Below are 26886 nucleotides of genomic sequence, written 5' to 3' on the forward strand. Positions count from 1 at the left end.
ATCCATTGAAGAACTGGTTAGCTGATAGAAAGAAATATAAATATCATGGTAATTCAAGGAGTCTTTCTCTATTATTCCAATGCTGCCACAATATTGTGAAATAAGACACCTTGTGTCACATATAATAACTTCCTTCTTGATCTAAAAAAAATACAGCCAAGCAAAATTCAAGGGTTTTAAGGGAAAATTAATAAAATAATGATTGTATCCCTTCCATAGTGAACATAGCATATTACAAACTAAATTTGAAATTCTTTTCAAGTAACGATCATGTATTTCTGAACAATGAAAGCACCTGAATAAAAATCCAAGTAAATGTTATGTCAGATTTGTTATTATTACCGACTTTGTATCCCCTTGGGCTGCCTTCCACTTTACTCATTACAACTGAAAAATGGGTCTTTCAAGGTTTGGTATATCTTTTACTTTTTATTCTCTGAAGAATGTGACACATCCCTTGGAAATTCCATTTGATTGTGCTACTATTTAAAAAATAAATAGAAGATATTCCAAATGTTACTTGCCTCAGTGCTATAAAAGACTTGTTTTTCTTTGAAGACACTCTACAAGGAAACATCTCCATTTATAATTAACCGAAAATGGAATTATGCACCTTTATTTTCTAGTAAAAGCTCAATATATCATACATATGCATACTAAATCAGACTTAAGTTTGAAAATATTCACTTGCGACACATATCTGGATGATGATCTAGTTTCATGGTGGAACAATGGGTACATACTGAACATTTTTCTCCATCATGCATTGAAAGGAAAATATCACTAGTTCTCATGATTTACTCATTCCATATAAAAATCTCTTCATTAAGTGCTCTTCTATTTCATCCCTTGCTATAGTAGTGACTTGGGATAAGTTTTCCACTGCTTTATTTTGCTGCTGAAATATTTCTACCCCACATTGCGAATATCCCTATGCAAATTAGATTAAAATGCATAGATTAATGTGAAGCACAAAATCTTTCAGTGCAAATAAAAATTTTATGATGCAAATTAGACAATGCAATTACTTTACATAGGAGTTTTCTTTATTTTCCCCTCGAACATTGTTTCATAAAATGCACGTCACTGCATTTAAGAACACAGCAGTTTAGTCACCATATAAGGAAAGCAGACCCATATTTGTTTTTAAACATGACTAAGGATAGATATAAAAAAGGGGCATGGTGGCTCAGCGGCTAAGATACTGAGCTTGTCAATCAAAAGGTCGGCAGTTCAGCTGTTTGAATCCCTAGTGCCGCATAACGGGGTGACCTCCTGTTACTTGTCCCAGCTTCTACTACCTAGCAGTTCGAAAGCACGTAAAAATGCAAGTAGAAAAATAGGGACCACCTTTGATGGGAAGGTAACAGCGTTCCGTGCGCCTTTGGCATTTAGTCATGCCGGCCACATGACCACAGAGACGTCTTTGGACAGCGCTGGCTCTTCAGCTTTGAGCACTGCTCCCTAGAATTGGGAACAACTAGCACATATGTGCGAGGGACACCTTTACCTTTACTTTACTTAAGGGTAGATATACAGTTTCTGCTTGTACCTATCACCAGTACAGGACACAATTCCTTTCTGAGTTCAGAAATGGAAGACTTTATCTTCCACCAATTTCTGTCCTATAATAAATGCAGCTACTTACATTTTGAAGCAAAATTATTTTTCAGCCACAGCCAACTCAAGTACTTCTGAGTGGATGATCTAAAGCACTTCCTTCTAATCTTGAGAGAACTGTATCCTTGTCATCTTTGCATCCTTTAGAGTATGAAAGCAACATATGTGCAAATGTCTTGGAAAAGAAATAGAGGAGGGAACAATCCTTAAAAGGAAGTCAGGCAATCCATCCATGCACGAGTCAACAAATTACATTTGTCTTCCAGGCATTGGAATTACAATTAAATCCAGTGGTGGCCATATTCCAGACTGACACCAACCAGGCTCCATTACCAAATCATTATAATTCAAGCTGGAATGTTTGCAATTCGTTTCAGGAATAGCCAGAAGCAGCAGAGAAAACAAGCAGCTTAGGTTCAAGTGCAGAATTGCCTTCAGTTTGATTCACATGGTATGGCTGCAGTATGGAAACTGGTATAATCCACTTATTTCATGTTCAGCATAGAAAGAAGTTCTATTATACCGATTAGTAGATGTCACATCTGCATGTCACTAAAACAGAAGAGTAAGATCTTGTTCCCATATTTATTGCCCAGCAGAAAATTGATCTTGTTGATTAAAAAGGAATGTAAAAAGGACCATAACAACTTCTTTTCAAATGGCATGCTCTGCCAAAATAGAAGTTATCACAGCTTGATCAAAAACCTGTAATTCTCAGCATCTGCTGGCTCCTACTTCCAATTTTGGTTTGCTCAACAACTGCATAAAAAGAAACATCCATCTGGGAAAGTGGCATACAAAAAAAGGTGCCATCACCTAAAATTCTACATAAATGTATGTATCAAGAATATACTATGAAAAGTTTTGCTCAAAATATACTGCATATGTTAGAAAAAGTTAGCATGAAAACATTATTTCAAAAATAAGGACTTTCCTTCTTTCTAGGCTTTTCAAAATTTACTGGAAATTTGTTAGAATGGAAATATTTCAATATATTTCATATTGACCTAGATAGATCTAATCAAGGTTTCAGCAGGTTCTGACCAGTTCTGCAGAACCAGTAGCGGAAATTTTGAGTAGTTCGGAGAACCGGTAGGAAAAATTCTGACTGGCCCCACCCCCATCTATTCTCTGCCTCCCAATTCCCAGATGATTGGAAGGAAATGGGGATTTTTCAGTAACCTTCCCCTGGTTTGGGGAAGGAATGGAGATTTTACAGTATCCTTCCCCTACCACACCCATCAAGCCACACCCACCAAGCCATGCCACACCCATCAAGCCACACCTACAGAATCGGTAGTAAAAAAAAATTGAAACCCACCACTGATTTAATCAGTGCTTTATAGAGATGGCTATATCAGTCAATTTCATATGGATTCATTATTTTACTATTGCTTACCAATCAATCAATCAATTTATTATTACAGTTTTATTGCATATCATTTTCATGTCAACCTATGATTTCAACATATCAATACACAAGTTTGATATCTCATTATTATGAAAGTGTTTTCTGCAAATAGACATAGAATAGATACCATAGTGCCACAGTGGCAGCATAGAATGCAGTATTGCAGACTAATTCAGCTCATTGCCAGGTGTTCAATCCTGATCGCCTGAAGGTTGACTCAACCTTCTATCCTTCCTAGATCAATAAAATGAGGACCCAGATTGTTGAAGGCAAAGTGCTGACTTTGTAAACCATTTAGAGGGGGCTGTAAAGTATATAAACCTAAGTGATATTGCTATTGCTATTTGGTTACGTCTTAGGCAGAATTTTGTATTGCATTGCCATCTAAATAAGAATTTTGATATGCAAATTATAAATTAATTATGTACTCAACTCTTATACCATAAAATAGACAGACTAAAGCAAACTTAATTAACTTAGGAGTAATATACTAAATATGGGTTTCCTTGGTGTATCCTTTCATTCAATCCTCAATCCTTTCATTCAGTATGAAAAGGCATGGTTCTGGTTTATTGTTTTAAAAAATCATATTAGATCTATTTGTAATGCATATATTTATTGTTGAAACTTGGATATTTTCAGAAATCCAATAATCCCTAGCACAAAACAAATATCGTATAGGCTAGATCTGATATCAAGAGTATTGGGAACCAGTAAGATCTTTTAATATTTTAGGGATAATTAAGGAAACTTTCACAAAATGATAAATCTGGTGGATGTTAGTAATCTCCTAATATTTCCAAAATAAAGCAAATTGGATGAGGACTTCTGATAAATGACTACTTCCAGACATTTTAGGCAATAAGGTTACCTGGGATCAGGATCTCAGTAATTTATAGACTGCAGGATTTTAAATTTTGAAAACATTAAAAGCATTCAATTGATGTACTATTCCTAGCACCCTGACATACTCAGAGTTTTTAACTGGCAGGTCCTTTGTTTTTTTCTTTAACCTGCATTAAAGTCACTACAGTCCCCCATTTATTGTCAATCACATAGTGTTAGGCTTGCAATTTTTCAAGCAGTTTTCACATAGCATATACCAATTTAACCATCTGTCAGTTGTTACCAAAAGAAAGCATCTGCCTAAAAGAATTCCGACACATGAAATGCAGCAGAAGTAATTCAAACTTTACTTTTCTTTCTCTCTCCTGTTTTTCACAGTTCATAGCCACATATATTCTTCTAATGATAGTTTTATTTCTTGACCCATGAAAAAAAATTCAGCTTAGCATTTCGCTCTTTTTATGGTAGAGGTCCAAACCTGCTTTTACAAGGCTATTCTTTTCCAGATGGTGACATTTTAGATAAGTCTCTCAGTTCCATGTTTGTGGTCCAGTCATTTTTCTCTGGCTGTACATTGCAGGATGTAGTATGAAACTCTACAGAACTCTTCTATATTTGAAGAAAATGATTCATAATCCTTTTGAAGCAGGGAAGCCAGATTGTCACAGCATGTGCACCCCGCAGGCATTGAAAGTACCTAAGATATCCTAATTCCTGGTTAAGGAACTCAGAGACTTTTGGGTGCTATGAAAAGACTAGGAGCTATGTAGCACCAGCTTCAAATATGAATTGCTAGATCTTTGGCAGAAGCAATGGAAATTATGCTGTTTTAAGTCAGTCTTGATTGTCAGTCTTTTTTGTTTTGTTTTGAACATCTTACAATACTATGTTTTGTTTACTTAGGTTTTATATAGTCAGTCCTGATTAGTTGGGTTTGAACAACACACCCTAAAACCATCAGCCATGGTTTCTATCCACATTTTGGGTAATGTGGTATTTGAAAATAATAGATGCAGCTGTTAATTTGAAAAGGCTAGAAAATTGTAGGTGGCCAGAAAACCTCTCTAAAAATATTTATCTGAAGAGTTTTCCAGTCTTGAGTAACTCATATAGCAACTGGTCTGCCTGAATAACACATATGTGAATACCAGATATAAATATTTCAGCTTGTCTCAAATTTTTAATAAGGGAAATATAATGTCCGTTTTGCATGGATTTTTATTTATTTTTTGGTTGTATGGTAGAATGTAATTAAATTAAAGACACACACACACACATACACAAACTCAAATACTTTTATAATTTTCCCTATAAAAAATCACAGAAATTATTTTATTTTCAATTTCACATAATCATCTTGCTATATATCAGTTTAGGACTATACCATTTCATCAGTTTACCACCACCCCCACACCCCTAACTTTCAAATGGTATAGGGCGCTCATTAAATATAGTTATATATTGGTGATAAAAGCAGACACCTCTTAGGCTATTTTCCTTGGATGGCCATCCACATACAATCCCCTGAGACCACAAGCTGTGCACTGGAATGACCTTTCTGCCTTGGGATGTGAAACAAGAAAAATCCATGTTTAGTAGCTAAACATTTAAATGTATGCAATCCTCAGAGAATAGTTTAACATCAATATTTTAAGACCACTAACCAAATATATTATGCATATTTTTGTTAAGGTGTGGAGCCAGGCAGTTCTCTTTGAAATGCAAATTGTGTGGCATTGCAATAATGTTGAGCCCTCTTGGACACATTTTGCATCAGCAATCTTTCTAGACTGACTACCAATTTTACCAGTAATATATAATTAACTGTCATGGGCAGCTTTCTACAAAAAAAAGAAAGAACTAAAGAAAAAGAAATTGCATGGAGCTCAGGTTTTTCAATACTCGTGTCTCCCATTTATAGTTCTCTATTACATCATTTTCAGAATGAACTTGAATAATCAGTTTTTAATGCATATCCAGTTGCAACCTATACAAAATTCACTTCTGTAAACTTAATAAAATTTATTAATTTTCTAAGTCACGTATTACAGCTCCTATATCATATGCTGATACCACTGCACAATCTCACATATCTTCTCTTTCCCAGAAATATGGGCATGCTTTTATAAGATTTCAGACTTAATAATAATAATAACAACAGAGTTGGAAGGGACCTTGGAGGCCTTCTAGTCCAACCCCCTGCCCAGGCAGGAAACCCTACACCTTCTCAGACAGATGGTTAGCCAACATTTTCTTAAAATGTTGTTGTTTTATTTATTTATTAAATGTAACTTGCCTGACTCCCAGCAATTCCACGTGGTTTACAAATGGTTAGAAACATGATAACAAGAATACCAAAAAAAAAAAATGGAAGAAATTGCAAACCCAGATGGGAACAAAACAAAAGAAGATTTGTTGTTTTTGTTACACAGCTATTTTGAGAAGGTCCAAGGAAGTTCCCCTGCAGAATCTTGTAAGCATCTCTGTTCTTTACAGAGATGTTTAGGTATGTAATTAAGCATCTTATAAACCTTCTAAAATTCTACTCAAACCAGTAGTACCAAAGCCGATTTTAAGTGTCCACAGCACAATCATAGTTTTTATTGGTAGCTAAAAACTGTAGGGAGATAAAATGTCTCCCTAATATCAAATGAAGGTACAAAGTTTGAATCCGAGCATGTGTCATTTAGAGCAGAAAAGTCCTAATTTCCTTACCTAAAAAAAATCTTCTGCCAGATTGTGCATGCTTTCCAATTAGGAATATTCTAAATCAACCTGCAGAGATTGAGGCAAATCAGAGGAGGCACTGCACCTTTATGAGAGGCTCTTGTGTGGAAGCGCAAACATCTGCTGCAAATTATTCTTTTAAAACCATTAGCTTTAAAATGCTATCTGTTTATTGCAGCTCCTGGGAAGAAATCATAAATGTTGTGGAGGAGGGAGCTATAAAAACAGCTTTCCCTGACTGATAGAGAAGGGATATTTTCTTGTGTGTGCCTTAGTGTCAAACCCAGGTAAAAGAAATACATTCCTTTTCAGGCAAGGGAAGAAAACGTTTTTGGTGAGAATTCAACAGGGATTTGCCCATTGTTTGCCCTGTTAAGCAAAAATAGCATCTGTATTCTGTTTCGAATATCAGTCACAATCCAGTCACATCCTTATTTTTCAAGGATGAAAGCGAGAGCTTCAGGATCTTGCCCCCACTGGTGTGGGATATAAATGATTACATCTCCTGTCTGAATTTTTTGGGGAAGGGGTGGTGGCTAGCCTGGAGACCTTGCCATGAAAAATGCCTTTAGAATTGGTTTCCGTTTATTATATTTGTAAACATGCTAACTGAATGGTACAGCATTACAGAAACTCTAACGTGATACTGAATTAGAGTAAAGGCTCCAGATGAAAGGTTAAAATAATCAAACGCTTAATTCCCCAAGTAGCTTTTCAATCTTTTCTCTCTTATATTTGATACATGGCTGTTTTATGCTCTGTACAGCTTGCTGTAAGTTTTTTATATGCCTTAGGTTTCCTCACGTTTATCCCTTGCTTTACTGATTTATAATCCCACAGTTGGACATTAGGACAGGCACAGTGCCAAAGCGCACTGCTTCAACCATGCTTCATGGGAAGCATCTCTTCAGAGCTCCTTTTTAAAATATGTATGCATATGTATGTATATGCATACATGTACGTATACACTGTATACACACACAAACATATACATAGCAGTGGTGAGATTCAAATTTTTTTACTACCGGTTCTGTGGGCATAGCTTGGCGGGTGTGGCATGGCTTGGTGGGTGTGGTTTAGTGGGCATAGCAGGAGAAGGATACTGTAAAATTTCCATTCCCTCCCCACTCTAGGGGAAGGTTACAGCAAAATCTCCATTTCCTCCCGATCAGCTGGGACTCTGAAGGCAGAGAATAGATGGGGGCGGGGCCAGTCAGAGGTGGTATTTACTGGTTTTAACTACTCAAAATTTCCACTACCGGTTCTCTAGAACTGGTCAGAACCTGCTGAATACCATGTCTGATACATAAACATACAGTGGAGAGACCATGCTGCTTAATTTGAGCTTATTTCTGAGACTTCCTATGACAGTTGTATGTAGTCATGTTCTGCACACATGCAATGCCTATTCAAAAGACTCTTCCACTTATTGAAATAGCTGACTGAGGCTGGGGGTGGTGGTGGTGGTACACACAGTGACTTGTACTGCATCATTTCATTGCACAAAATGCTTAACTGAACCAAACTCAAACAACATTCAGTTTGGATTCCCTATCTCTTCCATCACTTCATGTTGTCCCTTATGTTCTTATTCATTAAACTGATACAAAGCTTCTCTTTGCAGTGTTTTTTTATTTCGTAGCTTTTCAAATAGAAATGGTTGAGATTCACACCAGGCAGCAAAACGTAGTTTGTCACAGAAGCCTTGGGGATATTCACCAGCACAGCTTTCCCTGGCTTGGCCTGAACAGCACTTTGATCTGCAGAAATCAGCAGCTGCAGTTTCCTTTTAAGAACAGGTACAAAAAGGATTATATACTTTGCACTCCAAAGAAGACGTCTATGTTTCCAAAAGTATAAAAAATTTGGACAATAAGCAAGGAGTAGAAAAAGGGGTGGCCTGAGCAGGAGTTAGGTTATCCCACATTGTCCTTCACCCCAAATGTCCAATCTTCTCTTCTTTCACCCCCTTTTTCCTCAGTCCTTCTTACCCTGTTTTTGCTGCTCCTAAATGCTGCCTTTCTGTCTTATCTGGATGTGTTTGCCTATCTCTTTTCTCTTTTCCATTTCTGTATTCCCAGCTGTGACCCTTTGCATATCTCTTTCTCTCCTCATGCTCTCTCTCTCTCTCTCTCTCTCTCTTTAAGCTTCGCTTTTTTTAGAAAAACAACTTTCTTGCTACTTGCTAATTGTGTTTCCTCCTCCAAAGTTACCTTGTCCATTAATTTTCCTCCAACCTCCCCTTGGACTTTTATTTATTTTTTTATTTATTTTGTCACAACAGTATATAAAAGCATAAGCATGAATTAACTATACAATATATAAGCATACATATAAGCATAAGTATGTAATAAGTATATTAATTGGATATAATGAAAGGAAACAATAGGACAGGAATGGTAGGCACGCTTGTGCTCTTATGCACGCCTCTTACAGACCTCTTAGGAATGGGGAGAGGTCAATAGTAGAGAGTTTTTGGTTGAAGATTTTGGGATTTTGGGAAGAAGCCACAGAGTCAGGTAGTGTGCTCCAAGTATTAACAACTCTGTTACTGAAGTCATATTTTCTGCAATCAAGATTGGAGTGGTTAACATTAAGCTTAAATCTATTGTGTGCTCGTGTTTTGTTGCAATTGAAGCTGAAGTAGTCTTCAACAGGAAGGACATTGTAATTGATGATTCTATGAGTTAAACTCAGGTCATGTTGAAGGCGGCGTAGTTCTAAATTTTCTAAACCCAGGATTTCAAGTCTGGTGGCATAAGGTATTTTGTTGTAATCAGAGGAGTGGAGAACTCTTCTTGTAAAATATTTCTGGACACGTTCAATTGTTATTGATGTCAGAAATGTGGTATGGGTTCCAGACAGTTGAGCTGTATTCAAGAATGCTCTGGTTAGTAGTGTAGTGTTTCCTCCAACCTCCCCTTGGACTTTCCTAACATCCATCCAATCCTATTTTTCACATTTCCCTCCATTAGTCTGGTGTCCATACACTGCCTCCCAATCTCTGCCCACATCAGACAAAAAGGATTATCTTCCCTTCAGAGCACACAAACTAAAAGAAGCTATTTTTCAAGTGGTGAAAGCTTTGATAAAAGGACAACAGTCTTCTCTAGTAGTAGAAGGGGATGGAAGCTACTTGGAGATGAAACAAGGGAAGAGATAAGTTGGAAAGAAAGTGAACAGAGAAGTTCTACTTAGACACTACAGCAAGAGTTAAATTTAATAGCAATCCCAAATAAGAACTGATACTCAGCCTAATTTGCAATATCATCCAAGTTTTTTAGTAACGAAGTCTCCATAGACAAAATATAAGGGTGTAAGACTTTAACTCACAGATCAGTAACTGAGGGAAATTGGAACTTCCTATACAGTAAATATGGTAATTTGGGTCTGCCTAACTGGATTTGGTAGTATTTTAATTTATTTTCCAATAATAACATGTGGTCTAAACATAAAAAAAGAGAAACTCTTACTGTAGTAAAGAACATAGCATTTAAAGGGATATTAATTATTCTGGTAATGGCACCAACATTCAAAGGATAAAGTGAGACTTGTTCAAAGGACTGCTATTATACTATATAGTAATATATTACTATATTGGATTTTTTTGTTTTACTTTTTTAAAAGAAACTGGTGAAGGTTGAATACATGGGAATTACACAGGATGCTTTAGAATTAGATATATATTTCTGCCTGAGTAACAATGTAAACCTGGGCTTATGGACTTAGAAGTAAGGCCCGTTATGTTCAATAAACAGCTATTTTTGGCTATAAAAATGCATGAACAAAATCACTGATCACAAAAAGTTCAGATATCTGTAGCTACATAGAAATTTGAGTTTTAAATAATTCAGTAGTACAATCCCAACAGAGATGCTATAGACAACTCTTTTTGGAGGAATATTTTTGACACTGGCTGTATTCAAAGATTTTCAGCCAAAAAAGATGACATTTATATACAAAATGAGACTGGGGTGTTCGGAGGGGGGGGGAGTGTTGCAATCCACTGCTAGCATGCATTAAGAACTAAAATAAAAGTGTCAGCTTTTAGCAAAAATACTCTTCACGTGTACATCAAGCAAACTTGACAGTGTAAATGCTAATGGTTCCCTAGGAGCCATTAACTTCTACCTATTAAATACACAGGACTAAAATGACGACTGGTAAGAAGCAGATAGAAAGTGACCCTGGTGGCTTTAGGTCAAGGCCTGACTGAATTAGATAACATATAATAATAATTAATAAATAAATATTTCCATTTTTAGTAGACTTAAATGACCTCAGTAAACATTTTCTTCCTTTTAGTTGGGAAAAAACCCAGCATTCATGCCCTCACTCTGAAAGTTTATTAAGAAGTGCCAATTAAATTCTATTTTGGTTTTCAGTCTTCTGACCTGTTTTAAGAAGCTACCTTATATAATCCTGTAATCCATGCTTAACAGAAGCTTTTCTCAGAAACATGAATAATTGTGAAATATTTATTGAACTGAAGAAACTAGGTACAAGAATATAATCATGCTCTTGTGAGATTTGCAAGCAAAACAACACATGGGTTACTTTCTTGAGATTTTATGATGCATCTGAATTACCTGCAACACTTGTGGATTGAAAAATATTTTCATATTCCTTTAGTACAGTTCATGGCTACCTCTTCTCATCCCATTTTGTTTCGATGCTTGTATGCTTGATTATAAATTTTCTGCTTTCCCTCCTCAATACATAAACACTTTCCCAAGATTTGATCTGGGCCTCCACAATATTAAATGCTCATAAAATAACACAAAGCTAAGGATCATGGAAAATAATAAGAAAAAATAAGGTACAACAAGCCAGTTTCAGGGATTTTTCCTCCCACATAATTGTTTTCTGCTTTATTTCCTTTTCGTTATTTTACTTTGCATGGTTGGCATTAGGTTAATACAGCTGTCCATCATCCAGAACATCATCAAATTAAACTATGTTCAATTTATGAGAGCATTGCAGCAAGAAAATTGCTATCTCGTAACAATCTAATGGATGCCACTGTGTCTATATTGCTCACCTGGGTGATAAAAAGCAACAATATAAAGTTAAAAAAGAGCATGTATTCAATCAGAATAAAGTGGCTTAGTCAGGTATAGCTAATTATAAGCAAATTACTCTGATCATTAAGATTACAAGAGGGTTTTCATTTCTCCATGTACAGTAACTGTACTGGATCCACAACTATAGACACTTGTTTTTCCAGAACTCAAAATCCACGCAAGTTACTGTCACCTCATTGCCATCCACATAAAATATGGAATCCTATAATCATCAATAAGGATGTGATGCCCTACAATGTGGCATCTAAAGGCATTTTATAAAGGAACATAGAAGTTCTGTATCTTAATAATTTTAGGATTTGGGTCTCTGACACATAAATTGTTCAGATTTTCAGACACTCCCTCAGATAAAAGAAAATAGTCATTGCAGTCAGCATTATTGTAACTAGAAGTACAAGGAGAACTAGTAGATGGCTGCTCTAAGTTTGCACCAGTAGAAATATTTGCATTAAAACTTTATATACATCTGCAATCAAGAGGCAACTGGTGGCAATGTAGGGCACACTGCAGATGGCTCCCAGCTGTGAAAATTGTTCAAGTGCAGCTGATTTTTTTTTATATTTATCATCCTGGCAAGTCTATTCTTCTTTTTCCTACTCAAAGAAAGCAGGGTGCAATATGTCCTGGAGGAAAGAGTGTTAAAAATAGAAATGGCTATGTTTTTTCTTTCCACTTACAGTAAAAATGCAACAATACCACAAACCCAATCCTGTTATTTTAAGCAGCAATTTGGAAACTGTGACTAAATTGATGGGTGAGTTTTACGAGACATTCCTCCTGCCAAAAATTTCTCTTGTCTGCTGATTTTCACTTGAACCCTTAAATTGTTCTACCAATAGTTTCAAACTGATCCAATTCATAGCAAGTTGTTTAATCAAATGCAGGCAATTGTTCTGACAGTGGGACTGTCATAATGTCATTATTTTTAGGACATTGTCATAAAATTAGTTGTTTTGTTTTGTGTCTTGCAGAAAAAGAAAGCTAGTTTGGAACAGTGGTTAAGGCATCAGGCTATAAACCAGGAGACAGTTCTAATGCCATCTTATGCACAAAACCAGCTGGATGACTTTGGATCAGTCACTCCCTCTCTCAGCCCTAGGAAGGAGGCAATGGTAAGGGATAAGGAGAAAGAGTCACCTTCCTCTTCTGTTGGCCTTCTAAAAAGGGACAAGGCTGGAGAGGTAGGCATTCTGTGTATCTTTGCTTATCCAGGAGAAGAAGCTTCTGAGTAAATGGAAATCACAGTGGAGCAAACTGAATCTTTTTCAGAAATCTTCCTGTCCGCAGCATGGGGAAGTTGCTCATATCAAAAGCAGAGAAAAGAAAAGGGAACGTGTCTGTCATATTTTCCACCATAGACCCAACTTTACCTTTTAGTAGTATGAGGAACGTTGCCCATGGGGTAGCGATGGGTCAGACACGACTTTGGAACCCATACCACATTTCAGACATCAATACAATTGAACGTGTCCAGAAATATTTTACAAGAAGAGTTCTCCACTCCTCTGAATACAACAAAATTGTCAGCCTGCCCCAGATCAGTGTTTGAGAAAATAAAAACCCAACTTCATCATGTTGAAGAATTTGGTAATTTATATCATACAAGTCTGGATGCGGTGGAAGCAGGCTGACATTAAGCTGGAACTCGAGGCCTAGCCGGTTGAATGAATCCTCGTTGTAAATTTTTATCTATGAAGTTCCGTAATTCCCCCAACTCTTTCTGGGTCATGGGGTAGGATTTCGGTTTCGGGAGTTTCACTCCTGGTAGAATGTCTATCGCACAGTCTATGGGCCTATGGGAAGGCAGCACGTCAGAGGCCTTTTCACTAAAAACCTCTCGTAGGTCCCAGTACTCTTTAGGAATTTTTTCCTCCCCCTCTAGCCGTTCAACCATCGCCCCCAGTTTCTCAGGGCAATCGGGGTCAGGGGTTTTTAAAACTATCTTCTCTTCCTTTTGTGCCTTTGTGCGGAGTCGCAACACCCCTGTTCTCCAGTTTATTTTTGGGTTCCATTTTCGGAGCCACGAGAGACCCAGTACGAGAGGCTGGTCTATTCCTGGGGCCACTATGAAGTTTATGATTTCTTTATGGTCTTCTATGGTCATCTCTATGGGTTCTGTCACAAAGTGGGCTGCCCCCCCCCCCGCTACCGATCCATCTAGCTGGCAGAAGGATATGGGCCTGCTCAATGTTTTTAGTCTTAGTTCCATTTTCTCTACCACCTCAGGGCTTAAAATGCATCGGGTACACCCAGAGTCTAAGAGGGCTAGCATTTCCCCTTACATTCCTGAGGATGGGACGTGCAGTTGTACTGGAACGGTAAGGGGCCCCCTTTTTCATCTCACCAGAAGATCCTCGTCCAATTCCGAAGATGGCTTGGTGTCATATGATCCGGTAGGAGTGCCAAATTCCTCCTCGATGGGAGGAACATTGTTGGCATCATCCGCTCCCCACTTTGCGACCTCTCGCGATTTTGGTTCCACCTGCGCCGTTGGGTTTTTGCCACTAGGGGTCGCCTTTGGCGGCAGCTTCGCACAACAATCAGCGGCTCGGTGGCCTTCTTTTCCACATCTGAAACAGCCCGTGGGTTTCTTCTTCCCACTTTCCACTGCAACAGAATCTCTGGTCGGTTCCCTCAGGAACTGAGTTGGGGCTTGCCTCCAACTATGATCACTTCGCAGGTGGTCCTTGGCTAGCTCTATCTCCATTTCTGCTGCCAGGGTGTACCAACCATGCAGGGTAGTGGGGGATACTCGGGCTCTACACAATTTATATAGATCTCCGTTTAGGCCGTCTTTGTATAAATCCAAAAGAGCCACTTCCGACCACCCTCTCATGAGAGGTGCCAGATCGCTGAACTCTTGGTTGTAGTCAGTCACTGGTCTCCTCCCTTGTCTGATGGACATCATGTGAATCTTGGCCTTTTGCTCTGCCAAGGGGTCCTCAAATCTCATTCTCAGGGCTGCCATAAAATGGTGGTAGTTCCTCGGGAAAGGGGAATCCTCTTGGTACAAGGTCACGTACCAGGAAGCCGCCCTACCACTCAAGACTTGAGTCACACTTCTCACTTTAGAGGCTTCTGACAAATAATCCTCGCCCCATTCTTGCATGTGGCTGTCCACTATAGCCTGGAATAAGCCTACTTCTTTAGGGTCTCCATCAAATTTTCTGGGAATTTGGGGAATTTTAGGGTTTTTTTTCCTGCGAGGTAACGTTTGTGCAGTGGGGGTCCCCTGACCCTACCCAGATCTGTGGCCCCTGGAGAACGCAGCCCAGGCTCTCGTTCTTCCTGAATATTTCTGCTGTATGGTGTTTCCCCGGTGGCCATCAAAATTTCTGTTTCCACATCCTCCCTCTCCCCCCAGAGGTTTTGGGTGGGGTCTTCATACCTTTCACGCTCTCTCTGTCGCTCTTTTGCCTCATGATACAGTCTGACGGCTTCTGCAATTTGTAAGTTATCCTTAATTTGCTCCTCCTGTCGCCAAGCAGAGAGTTTCTTATGTAGTTTTTGCAGTGTCCCCAGCCACTCTGTAGAAATTTCTGAGTATTTGGGAGGGTCCGTTGTGGCTGCCAAGGCTGCTCCTGTCTACTCTAGCTCATCTTCTGAGGTTGGCTTTCTCCCCAGAAAAGATTCGTTATCAACTCCTCTATGATAGTCCTGGGATGAGATGTCTGCCAGCTGCTCCTCATTAGGTTCGCATTCGTGCTCCGACATCGTTAAGAAAAAAAAAAAGTTTTCAGTCCCCTCAGTTGTGATCCGGGATGACTGATTTTGGGTGAGTTCCAGCTTAATGTCAGCCTGCTTCCACCGCATCCAGACTTGTATGATATAAATTACCAAATTCTTCAACATGATGAAGTTGGGTTTTTATTTTCTCAAACACTGATCTGGGGCAGGCTGACAGGCACCAGACCTTATGCCACCAGACATGAAATCCTGGGTTTAGAAAATTTAGAATTCTGCCGCCTTCGACCTGACCTGAGTTTAATTCATAAAATCATCTGTTACAATGTCCTTCCTGTTGAAGACTACTTCAGCTTTAATCACAACAATATAAGAGCAAATAATAGATTTAAATTTAATGTTAACCACTTCAATTTTGATTGCAGAAAATATGACTTCAGTAACAGAGTTATTAATACTTGGAACACACTACCTGATTCTGTGGTCTCTACTCAAAATCCCCAAATCTTTAACCCAAAACTGTCTACTATTGACCTCGCCCCATTCCTAAGAGGTCTGTAAGGGGCATGCATAAGAGCACAAGCGTGCCTACCGTTCCTGTCCTATTGTTTCCTTTCATTATATCCAATTAATATAGCTATTACATACTTATGCTTATATATATGCTTATATGTTATATAGTTGCTTCATGCTTATGCTTATATTTGCTGATATGACAAATAAATAAATAATATAAATAAACAAGAAGTATGAAGCACTTTGTGTGGGTCAGAAATTCTGACTTGGGATCTGTTTCAGTCTCCTGGTGGGGCTTTGGGCAAAGGTTGGAGGCAAGCGCCTCTGGTGGCAAAGAGCCGGAGGGCCTTGTTCCAGTGGGACTGTATCATGGCTTGGAACTGGCTGACCATCTCAGCCCACTGAGCCTCCAGGCACCGGTACCTGGCCTTGCACTCCCGCAAGTCTTCCCTCTGCTTGGAAAGCCTATGCTCATAGTCTTCAGTGGGGTGCTTCCGCTGAGCCTCCTTCTCTTCAGATCCAGTTTGAACTAAGCCAGCTGTTTTGACCACTCTTTCTTATGGTGACTCCTTAGGGTACCAACTGCTTCCTGTTGGCACCCTAAGAAGCCCAGACAGGCAGGTGAGGAGTGGCTGGGAGGGGAGGGGCGAGTGGAGGTCGGTGAGGTACCCCTTGACATGAGTGACATCAAGTTGGCCATGCCCACATGACCAAGTAGCTACACCAACCCAGCCGGTCATTAAGCAGATCATATTAGTGGCCCATGGGATTTAAAATTATGAATTTAGTGGTCCCTGAGGTCCAAAAGGTTGGTGACCCCTGAGTTAGTGTATTGTCTGCAAGGGAGCAGGGCATGTTGTCAGAGAAATTGGTTATGCTGATTATGTGATAAATTTCTAGACATGGAATAATACCCTGGGCACTATCTTGTTCTTGGCCAAAGATAGGAAATTACCTTGAGATGACCATTCTTTGCCTTTCTGCCAAAGTAAGAAAGCTGTTTGATCAATACAGGAATTATTTGACCTGTTTAGCCAAAATAATCAGTTATCTACCTGGAAGTTGTAGATTTGGTATATTCCATGTTGATAAAGTAGGACCATTCAGAGAAATCGTTTAACAAATATTTATCAAAATGAGAGGAATTTTATGTCTGTATCATACCTTATCAAATAAAACAATAGGAAACATTAGACCACCTTAATTCTTTTTCTTTTTTTTTAAGTTTTATTTTAACATTCATATCCAATAACATATTTAATGTACCATCATATACAATTAATCGGACCTGCCTGGCCACCACCACCTTCCTTTAACTCTCTTCCCTTCTCTACCGTCTTCTATTTTCCACAACCATCCTCCCCCTCTCTTCATCCTCTACATCCCTCTACATCCTCTCCTCCTTCCTCCCTACTCCTTTCTTCTCCCTCTTCCTTCCTTTCCTCTTCCTCCTCTTCTCTTTTCTACCTTCTTCTCTCTTCTACTTCCTTCTTTCCCGTCATTCTGAAGTGGTAGCCAGGCAGCTCCGATCTTACATTAATTATACATCTTCAATTATTTTTGTACATTAACCATCAATCCATTTTCTACCCTCATCCCCCCCCCTCCCTTCCCCTTCCTCCCCCACCCCCGGGACTTCCCAGAACCGAATACAGGGTATAAAACTAACAACAAAAATTAAAATATAACACAAATCATAATCCATAGTCACTCCTTAAAACCTCAACTCCCCTTTCAGAAACAAAGAAAATACATTTCTTCCAATCCATTATATATCAGACCATTCCACTCCTAGAGTTCTCAGAAATTTCCGATTGAGTTGGTGTTTGTTCTTGAATAAAGTACATAGTTTTTAATATCCAACCTTCATCAATCAATATCAAAACAACGTTCCATCTTCCAATATTCACCAAGGGTTCTTCTAAAATGTCTTTCTTCCTTAAGCAGTCTCTCAAAAATAGTTCATATTTCCAACTTAATTTCTTAAATTTTTCTGTCCAACCTTCAAGGGTAAACAATAGTCCATCTTTTCACATTTGACATTTATATACATCAAATAATATTACAAATATCCAATATATCAATTGTAATAATTAAAATCTTCACTTTACCTTGCTTATATCAAATAACATTATTAAAATTACACCTATAACTTATCCAAAATATATCTATTATAACAATTAAATTCTAATTAGCCATATAACAACATTACATCCATCTCTTAAATATAATATTTAATCCAAATTCCTAAATTTTACTATCTATCCTCCAAAGTTAAACAATATTCCATCTTCCTATTCCTTTATACGTGAAATATATCAAATAGTACCCCTAAAATTACACCTTTATATCCAAAATAATTCATTTATAAAAATTAATCATAATCATATATAATAGAATTAAACATTCTCCTTCCCCTTCTTCTGTCTTACACATTTTCCACCATCTATTCACCATTCAACTTAACATCTATTAATAAAGAGTTCCCAATCTTTAATACATTACTGTAGAAATCTCGTGCTTTACAAACTGTATTGAGAAAATACTTTCTTCCTTTATAATTCACTGTTAAACCAGCTGGAACCTCCCATCTAAAATATATCTGATGTTTCTTAAGCTCATCCACTAAAAAGGCAAATTCTTTTCTCTTTCTTAACATTTTAGGAGGAATTTCCTTCATCATTATTATATCTTGTCCTAATATTTGAAATTTATTTTTATAAAATGCTTGCAAAATTCCATACCTAATCTTCTTATTAGTAAAATAAATAACCACATCTCTCGGTAAACACTTCTGCCTTGCCAACCAAGAATTAACACGATAAATTTTTTCAATATTAACTTCAAAATCTTCTGGTTCCACTCCCTCTATCAGGCAAAGGCCTGAATAAAAATCTCTTTCAAATTTTCCTCTTTATATTCTCTTAAACCCCTTACCCTTATAGCATATTCCATTAATTTATATTGTAATATAACCCTTTCTTCATCTGCTTTATCTACCTTAACCTGAATATCATCTATTTTATTTTCTAAATTCAAATTAATTTGAACTTCATCTATTTTCCTTTGCAAATCTAAATTAATTTGGTTAAGTTCATCCAGTCTTTCTTCTGTCTGAATACTAGATAACAATAATGGAGTAATTGATTCTTTTAATTTTTTCATCTCCCTCGTCTGCTCTTCCACCATATCTTTAAAATCCAATATTTCTTTCTCCATTTCATTAAATTTTTGATCTATTTCTGAAAGATGAGCCTCCATAAGCTCCTGTAAAAAATTCCTTAGACTGTCTTTAATATCTTCTTTCAATTTCCATATCTGAAGTGAAGAAATTTCCAATATTTTAGAAGTGGTTAAATCTCTTTGCTTAAAGGCCATTTTAAAACTAAGTAATACCAAGAAGAAGAAAAAGAGAGAGAAAAAAGAAAAAAAGAAAAAAAATTTCAATAAGCTTTTCTTCTTAAACTGTAAGAAAAAGATAATAAAAAAAGAGATTTTAAAAAAAATCCATTTTTAAAAAAAAATATCTTGTTATATTCTTCTTAAAGGTTCCACGCCAGCAATTGTAATAAGCATTTCCTTAGCTTTCTCTTAGCTTAGCTTTCACTTTCAATACACAAAACGCCATCTTTCATCATCTCCACTCTTGAATACGAATACCTTCTCTGTCAGGGAGTTAAAATCATCTTACAATCAAATGCCAGCACTCCTGTTTTTGGCTCTGTCTGTGTTAGCAATCCTTCAGTAATCCATCAGTCACGGAGATGGACGCTGCGTTTTGTTCTGCCATTTGCGGAAGCGTTCTGGATTCTGGAGCTTTTTTTGAGCTATAGAAGGAGCGTTCCCAACAAACCACCAGAAATCTTCCTGGGGCTTTACTTGGGGGCTCTACTTCAGCCCGAATGCTCACTTCCCCCTCTTTGCCCAAGGGTAGAGATTTACAAGCCGTTGACAGCAGATTAACGCTGTCTAAACAGCTCTACAGAATCACACAGAACTGGCGGGCTAAAATAACCACCATTAACGAAGCGGAGCCACCGGAAGCCCCGACCACCTTAATTCTTCATGCAACTTTATCTTTTGTATTTTGGAACTTTAAAATATCATTCTTCAAAACGATTATGTATTTATATCCACACACATTTTAAAGAATATAAAGAATATAAAATTGTGGGGGAAAAGTTCATTTGAAGGAAAATAATGTAAAAAGGCAATAGCTTATGCAAAATGCATTTGGAAGTAATAATGTGCATTAAAGACAAAAATTTTCATACTAACTTTTAAATAGAGTAATTAATGAACAACTCTGGCTATTACTCTGCCTCCACTGTGTTCGTACATTTTGATAAAAATAAAAATCCTCCTTGCTTTCTTGATGTAATCATTCATGGAATAGTAATTTCAAAGCAATTTATTTCTAAATAACTGGCCTATTTGAGAACATGAGATGGTGATACCTAATCCAAGTTAAAAGAGAGAAAGAGGAGAAAATTAACAATTCGATTCTATCAAATCTATTGTGGGGTGTTTTTTGTTTTTTTAAGATGGAAAAGAAACAGGCAAAAATGCCAATGAACATTGAGACATTTCCTCATCTTTTTTAAATCAGTGACACCAATTTATCATTTGGACTCCCTCCAGTCCTTTATGCAAAACAGCTTTACCATGTCTCTTGCTTTTCTACATAGGAATGTTTACAGCTTGAAGAACATGAATTTTAATTATATACAGTATATAGAGCACAGCAGTGATGTAGATGATGATAAACTAGAACACCTTACAGTAACTTTACTCTTCATTTAAGCTCTCCATATTTTATAACCGTAAGAAACAATTTCAATACTTAATGTGTATGAAAGGAGGAAGTTAGAAAATTATTATTTTTTTCTTTCTGGAAGCAAGAAGTTCAAAAGAAAGGAAAAGGAGTCATTAAAACAATACGGGCTTTCTGTTTTGATTCACCTCTTGTTTCACATGTAGATTATAATGTGTGGTGAAGAGTTTTATATATATTAAAAAATGCTCAGATTGAGTTATATTTACAAAACAGATGTTTTCCATTGTGAATACATCTCAGTAAATGATCAAAGTGAATTCTGTAAAAAAAAAGGGGGGGGGATTAACCAAATGACTTTCTTTAAAAAAAAAAAAGCAAAAGAAGACACTGTGCTTAGAAATATTATAAGTAAAAGTTATGGGCTCCTTTGGGAATGTTTACAAGAGCATAATCATTTATTCATTTAAATCTGTAGTCTTTTAAAAAATGAAAAGAATGTCCATTTTAGTTTTAACTCTGCCGCAAATTTTATGTACGATATTCTAACTCAGTACAGAGAAATGTTGTATATTCAAGAGAAAATATAATTAATGAAGGGTTTTAAAGACACTTACTTGAAAAATTGATGTTATGAAAAATAATAACAATTGGATGATATAAGTTTAATCACTATGTTATACTTATCCCAATTTTCCTAGCAATTTGAAGAGCTGAAGCACAGCGTTTATTCAGATTTGTTTTCCTTTGGACAGGAAAGTGTTTCATGAGATTATGCAACATCTGAGATTATTATCTATTGGGAGAAGTAAAAAAATTAAATAGGGAGAGCCAGTTTGGTGGTGTGATGAAGATGCCAGACTAGAAATTGGAAGAGTGTGAGTTGCAGTTCTTTTAACATGATTTTCCACTCTCAGCCCAGACTAGCAGCCAGCACACAAAAGACAGAACCAGATTTATTTCTCTAGACTTTTGGTAACCTGAGTTCAACAAACAAAATTAGAGCATTTCTGGCACTTTATTATTTTTTTAGCCTTGGTGTTAGGAAAAGATAGTAAGCCTACTACCTCCTTAAATAATTGGTTCCATCACTGAAAACTTCTTACCATATGACATTTTGCTTAACCTTCAACCATAATCTGCTTTCTGCATCTTAAACCCTTACACCATGGACAGCTCTGGATTTATTTGTGACATCTGTTCAAATCCTTAAAGACTTTTATGAGGCTAAATATGTTTTTCACAAGACTAAACACATATACAACAGTTCCTTAATTTCTTTTTCTTATTTATTTATTTATTTATTTGATCAAGAATATATTATTTATTTATTTATTTGATCAAGAATATATTAGGTAATAAGTATAAACATGGATTGGATACATAAAATAGAAACAAACAGAGGAAACATTAGGACAGGGATAGTAGGCACGCTGGTGCTCTTATGCACCCTTACAGACCTCTTAGGAATGGGGTGAGGTCAACAGTGACAGTCATAGGTTAAAATCTTGGGGGTTTGGGGATGAAACCACAGAATCAGGTAGTGCATTCCAGGCATTAACAACTCTGTTACTGAAATCATATTTTCTGCAATCGAGTTTGGTGCAGTTTACCTTAGGCTTGTATCTATTGTGTGCTCATGTATTGTTGTGGTTGAAGCTGAAGTAGCCATTGACAGGAAGGACATTGTAGCAGATAATTTTATGAGCTACGCTTAGGTCATACTGAAATTAATTAATATTAATAATTAATTAAAATTTTAAATTAAATAATAATTAATTAATTGGAAATTAATAATAATTAACTAAAATTAATACATAAATTACTTTGCCCAAACTTTAAGCAATTCTTTTGTACTTTTGCTGTCTCAAGTTCCCTTATTTACTTAATTTTTTTAATTAAGCAATGGAAATTCAACTAATGCATAAAGAATTCAATTTCTCCCTTCCTGTCTGGGCTTATCTTCACATGAATGTTGTAAATTACTTTATTATCTACCTGCTACACAATCCAAAGTTTAATTATTTTATGTGCCAACAATAGTACAGCTTCTGTTAACAGTATCTCTGTCCAAACCTTTAGTAAATTCCCCAGAGATGTTGATGGCTTAAGACAAGCCCTTTAAGTCTCTGCAAGACTTCAGGTATATATTTCATGATTTAAAACTCAAATCAAACAAACAAAATTCTAAAAGTTTTGTCTTGCCCACTTGGGATAGATTTTATGGCATTCTAGGGATTTCTAGGTAACCCATTTATCTGAGGTTGCCCACTCTGATATTAAAAATAAGCATCCAAATTCTGTCATTATTTACTGATAACCAGAATAGAAAAGCATATGGATTCATTTGGACTTCTTTAAATAACTATTAATTAGAATAATCCTGAACTCCAAGAACACAGTCACTTTTGACTGGATGAAAATGTGCTTCCTGTGATGTCACGTTGTTCATTTTAAAAAAAATTAAATATCTCTAAAAGTCCCATGCATATTTTTCTTTTAAAAAACATAACAAAACAAAGCAAAACGCAGCTGTACTTTTCCACCCCAGGCCATCCCAACGAAGCTATCGAAGTGCTGTCCCGGTGTCTGGAAGCTGTACAGGTCTGGATGGGGAGAAACAGGCTCAAACTCAATCCCTCCAAGATGGAGTGGCTGTGGATGCCGGCACCCCGGTACAGTCAGCTGCAGCTGCGGCTGACTGTTGGGGGCGAATCATTGGCCCCAGTGGAAAGGGTGCGCAACTTGGGCATCCTCCTGGATGGGCGGTTGTCTTTCGAAGATCATTTGACGACCGTCGCCAGGAGAGCTTTTTACCAGGTTCACCTGGTTTGCCAGTTGCGCCCCTTCCTTGACTGGGATGCCTTATGCATGGTCACTCATGCTCTGGTTCCCTCTCGCTTGGATTACTGCAATGCTCTCTACATGGGGCTCCTCTTGAAGAGCACCCGGAGGCTTCAGTTAGTTCAGAATGCAGCTGCGCGGGTGATAGTGGGAGCCGCACGTGGCTCCCATGTAACACCACTCCTGCGCAGACTGCACTGGCTACCTGTGGTCTTTCGGGTGCACTTCAAGGTTTTGGTGACTACCTTTAAAGTGCTCCATGGCTTAGAGCCAGGGTACTTACGGGACCGCCTGCTGTTACCGAATGCCTCCCACCGACCTGTACGCCCCCACAGAGAGGGACTCCTTAGGATGCTATGAGCCAAGCAATGTCGGCTGGCGGCCCCCAGGGGGAGGGCCTTCTCTGTGGGAGCTCCCACCCTTTGGAACGAACTTTCCCCATGACTTTGTCAACTGTCGGACCTTTGGACTTTCCGCCGTGAGCTGAAGACCTATTTGTTTATTCGCGCAGGACTGGCATAGGATTTTAATAGTTTTAATGTTTTAATATTTTATAATTTTATGGGGTTTTATCATTTTAATGTTTTAATTCGGCCATCTGTGTAATAAGTTTTTAAGTCATTGTTTTATGTGTATATTGTTGTCATTTTTATCTTGGCTGTAAACCGCCCTGAGTCCCTCGGAAGAAGGTCGGTATAAAAATGCAATAAATAATAATAATAATAATAAAAACCCTTCCTACAATTATGCCAGTGGAATGAATTAAAATAGTTTGGGAAAGTACAGGATTTCTCCATATTCAATAGTGCTGATATGAATCAGGACACTCTTCTCTTATACTTGAGTAAATGTTGGTACTATGTCAGCATGAGAGAAAGGCTCAAATTGGAAAATAAAGCTTGAATCTCAGGCTTAATAATTGGCTCTATGAACAAGCAGGGACGAGAACTTAGAACTTTCTATGTGTAAAAAAAGAGGTGAGGCGGTGATAGATTTTTCTCTCTCAGGGAACTTCTCTTAGAGATAATATAAACTGCATTCAAACCTCCCATTTTATGGATTAAGAGTTCAGTTCCATTAAGACTCCTGAATGGAAAATTATACTTAGTTTTCTTATAAATAAACCCTATCTTTGAAGCTCTAAAATAATGTACAAGATTCAAATCTGTTTTTTCAATGTTTGTTAATTTATGCTCATCCTACTTTTCATATGTGTGTATGTGTGTGTATGTTTGTGTTCCAGGGTTATGCATTAGTAAAAAAACCAAAACCCTAATTCTTATTTACCAAAGTCAACATGTATTATTCTTCCATTACTGTTCTAATTATTGCAACGTAGTTCTCATTTACAAAGTAGTAAAATGTGTGGATATAAAATATAATTTCTTTAAAAATGTTTTCAAGTGTGAATTTTGATAAATAAATGGAAACAGGAAAGGGCATATTCATCCATATCTCCTCAGAATAGAATAGAATAGAATAGAATAGAATAGAATAGAATAGAATAGAATAGAATAGAATAGAATAGAATAGAATTCTTTTTTTGAAATAGATTTTTTATTTTTTATAAACATAATAATAATAATAAAATCATTGTGAACAGATTATCAGTCAGGTATATCCTTAAATATATTTTAAATTTTACCCCCCATTATGGTCTAATACAATATATTTTCTTCTCCTTTTTAAAATTAATTGCTATTTGCACATATCTGATAAAAAAATTCTATTCCATCCCATTCTGAAAAATATTTAAATGAAGTGTAGTCCCCGTATTTAATTCCCCAAAACATCATGAATAAATCTTCTGTTAATTTCTTGAATTTCACAAATCTGAACGTATTTCTGTACTACTTAATAAGATGTCAGACGATCTAACAACTCTTTCTTAAAACTGCCCAGCGATCACATAGACAATTTCCATCTTACGTAAGAATAGTCCTGAACTCACAAAGACTATTCCCTCTTATCATCTTCCTCTGCCCCTAAATGACATATATTTTAAAAAATTTCCATCTAATCAATTCTCAATAAAAAAACCCAAAAAACTCAAAATTAAAAGGGGTAATTGCTGCTTATTTCCCCCAATAATTCCTTCATTGTATTCAACTATTCCCTTGAAAGTTTTTATCACTAATCATTTTTGTTACTTTACACATTCTTAAAAACAAAAGAAATAACCTTTTTCCTCTACATATAACACTCATTTCCCTCTCACCCCAATTTATTCTGCAGTCTTTCCCTCCATTCCCCAAAAGATTATTCTATAATTGTCACTTGTATTCTTACATAAATGTTAAAATTCTCTACTTAATTCCTTAATGTAAATGTGAGAACAGCCATTTGATCCTTTCTTAAAAATGTTGTGCGATCACACCAATGTAACCATCTTCATGGGAATAGTCCACTATTCCATTCTTACATTCTTCCTCTGCCTCTAGAAAAGATTCTTTAATACAATTACAAATCACGAATAACAAGTTAGACATTTTAAATCACAATTAAGTTTCTTCTTGTTTTAAATGTTTTCTTTTGCTCCATATTTGTCACTTGTATTCTTGCTTGGATAACAACATTTTCTCTTAATTCTATAATCCAAAGGCAGCCATCCAGGATTCTTTCTTAAAGCTGTTGTGTAATCACACCAACATCCATCTTTGTGGGAATAGTCATAAAACGAAAGCTATTCGACTCTTACATTCTTCCTCTGCCTCTAGATGTCACTCTTTGATACAATTGCAAACCACAAGTAACAAGTAGCCATTTTAGGTGACAATTAGATTTCTTCTTATTCTTAGATGTTTTAGATCGTGAAGGTCAATTTTCCAACATCTTTTTTTGAATGCATCATAAAATCACATTATAGGTATAAAAACTATTTCTTCAGATGGGATGCTTTCATTTTTCTTGTCTTACTTGTCTTTAAGTATCTTCTTTTAAATTACAATCTCAGTTGACACAGTGTCAATTTTATTTCTATAATGGTAAATCACGCCTTCCCTTTGTTTGTCTTTATTTAAAAATACGGGGTGTGCAACCATCTCGCTCGTGACATTTGGCCACACCTCCAGAATAGAATTCTTTATTGGCCAAGTGTGATTGGACACACAAGAAATTTGTCTTGGTGCATATGCTCTCAGTGTACATAATTGCTAAATTTAGAGAAAAGGCATTTAAATACTGTTCAGATAATACTGAACTCTTTTGATAGAGGACTTGGTGCTTTTTAAAGGCAAATGTATGAAGTACATATTTTTTCTGAGTCATTTAGGAGGCCAAAATTATTATAAACAACCAAATAACACTACATATCAATTATTAAGCAAAGCACAAGTGCCTCAATAACACTCTCTAAATATTTGCTAAAAGTATACAAACTA

Source organism: Ahaetulla prasina, chromosome 8 (genome assembly GCF_028640845.1).
Source record: "Ahaetulla prasina isolate Xishuangbanna chromosome 8, ASM2864084v1, whole genome shotgun sequence".
Taxonomy (NCBI): domain Eukaryota; kingdom Metazoa; phylum Chordata; class Lepidosauria; order Squamata; family Colubridae; genus Ahaetulla; species Ahaetulla prasina.